Source organism: Penaeus japonicus, unplaced genomic scaffold, assembly GCF_977035675.1.
Source record: "Penaeus japonicus unplaced genomic scaffold, GWHDUDI00000001_assembly GWHDUDI00000031, whole genome shotgun sequence".
NCBI classification, from domain to species: domain Eukaryota; kingdom Metazoa; phylum Arthropoda; class Malacostraca; order Decapoda; family Penaeidae; genus Penaeus; species Penaeus japonicus.
The window spans coordinates 22,018,017-22,020,516 of record NW_028234433.1 but is presented as its reverse complement, the minus strand read 5'-3'; the positions used below and the strand labels follow the sequence as shown (position 1 = coordinate 22,020,516).

Here is a 2,500-nt window from a genome sequence, read left to right as displayed (position 1 = left end):
TATTATCATTATCATTGTTGTTGAGTTATTATTATTATTATTATTATCATTATTATTATCATTATTATCATCACCATCATTATTAATAATAATATTATCATTATTATTACAATTATAATCATCATCTATTCTTACTTTATCGTCATCATCATTAATAACATTATCATTGTCATTATTGTTATCATTATCATCATTACATCATGATCACCAATATGATTATTGTTACCATTATTATTATTTTTATCATTATCATCTTTATTGTTATCATTATCATATTTATCAATATTATCATTTTTATCGTTAATACGACACATAATATGACTTGTGTTTATATGATGTAAACAGATACAAATGTCTTTGTTATTGTTATATGCATGATCTGCCTGATGACATTCGTATTGCATGATAATTCAACACGGCGATTATCAAGGTAGTATTAAAAAGGCTTATGTATAATGTTGCACACAGCTTAACAAAAGTCATAATATCATTTCAATGTCAGCTGATATATTCACGTCTCCCTCTCTTAGCTTGCAGTGCAGTCTCAGTTTCTCTCTCTCTCTCTTTCTGTCTCTATCTCTTTCTCTTTATCTCTCTCTCTCTCTCTTTCTCTCTCTCTCTTTGTCATTCTCTCTCTCTCTCTCGTTCTCTCTCTCTTTCTCTCTCTCTCGTTCTCTCTCTCTCTCTCTCTCTCTCTCTCTCTCTCTCTCACTCTCTCTCTGCCTCTCTTTCATTCTCTCTCTCTTTCTCTCTCTCTCTCTCTGTCTCTGTCTCTCTCTCATTCTCTCTTACTCTCTCTCTCTCTCTCTCTCTCTCTCTCTCTCTCTCTCTCTTATCTCTCTATCTCTTTTCTCCCTCTCTCGTCTCTCTCTCTCTTTCTCTTATCCCTCTATCTCTCTCTCTCTTCTCCTCTTCTCACTCTCTCGCTCTTTCTCTCACACTCTCTCTCTCTCTCTCTCTCTCTCTCTCTCTCTCTCTCTCTCTCTCTCTCTCTCTCTCTCTCTCTCTCTCTCTCTCTCTCTCTCTCTCTCTCTCTCTCTCTTGCGTGTGTGTGTGTGTGTGTGTATATAATTGCATATAATTTTATCTAATACATTAAGAAAGTGATGAAACAAAAATTTAGATAAGCTTAACCAAAATCAGAAAATACGTCCACTCAAAATGGGTTCTAATTCTAGAATAGTCCACATAGTCAAAAACATTCTAAAACATTCCAGAACACTCATCTGTAATCTCGACACATACATTCCTCCCTGCGCGACACCACGACTGTAACTGATTAAAATTTAACACCTACAGTAATTATGTACGCATCTGACGCGGGGCTGTCTGGCCATTCGTGGAAAAGTCTACGGGTTTTTACATAAGATTGTAATACCAGATGTTTTCTCATTAAAGGGTGTAAGATTGCCGTGTTTTTTGTTTTATTTTCTCTGATCTCTGTGTTTATTTTCTACATATATTTATTTTTAATATATGTCCAATTTCTTCAATTTCTCATTTTAATCTTATTGCTTCTTTTCTTTCTCATTCCTTCATTCTCATTATTTTCTTTATCTCCTAGAAAAAAATGTCGCGGCTTCTCTCTCTCTCTCTCTCTCTCTCTCTCTCTCTCTCTCTCTCTTCCATCTCTTCTCTTCTCTCTCTCTCACCCTCCTCTCTCATTCTCTCCTCTCATGTCTCTCTCTCCTCTCTTCACTATCTCTCTCTTCTCTTCTCCTCCCCCATTCTCTCTCTCTCTCTCTCTCTCTCCTCTTTTCTCCCTCCCTTTTCTCTTTCCTCTCTCTCTCTCCTTCTCTCTCTCTCTCTATCTTTCTTTCTCTCTATCTCTCTCTTATTTTTCCACATGTAAAGTTTGTGTCTTGTGATCTAAAAGAAAGGAAAATAGATTAAAAGAAAAGAAAATAGATTGAAAACTAAATTAACAAGACACATCATAGTCACAAAGTTGTTTACATCTGATATAAAAAAAATATATGTTGTCAGTCGTTTATATCATCAAGATATAAAAAAGATAAAGTCCGTAATCTGTCTGAGTCATTACATCTCATCCAAGTAAAATTTTAGCTCATCAAACCAAGTTACACTTATTTGGGTCAAAATTGGAACTAGTTGGCTGAATTGCAGGTTAAATTGGCCTGTTAATGGTTCTCTAAATTGACATGTAATGGTAGCATCCGAGACATGTTAATGAGACTTTCTAACACTTCCTTTTAAAGTCTCTTGTAGCTTCCCTATATATCTTTTCAATCTCCCCTCATCATTATTATTTCCCCCTCACCTCTCGAGTCTCTCTTCCCTTCTTAGGTCATTATTCTGATCGACTTCTTTCAACTCTTCTATTCTGTTGTCTCATTCTCCCTCTCCCCTTTCCTTTCCCCTTTCCCTTCCCCTCTCCCACCCCCAACTTCTTTGCTCCTTCTTTTCCCCTTCTTCTTCTTCTTCCCCATTTTTCCCCTCTTTTCTTCCCTTTCCTTCCTCTCCCACTATTCATCATACC

At 36.1% G+C, this 2,500-nt stretch overlaps 1 protein-coding gene across 5 annotated transcripts in view; it reads right to left on the bottom strand.

The window, feature by feature from the left end:
• Positions 1 to 2,500, bottom strand: part of LOC122257935 (uncharacterized) — a 239,054-nt gene that overhangs the window by 23,649 nt on the left and 212,905 nt on the right. The window lies entirely within an intron of this gene.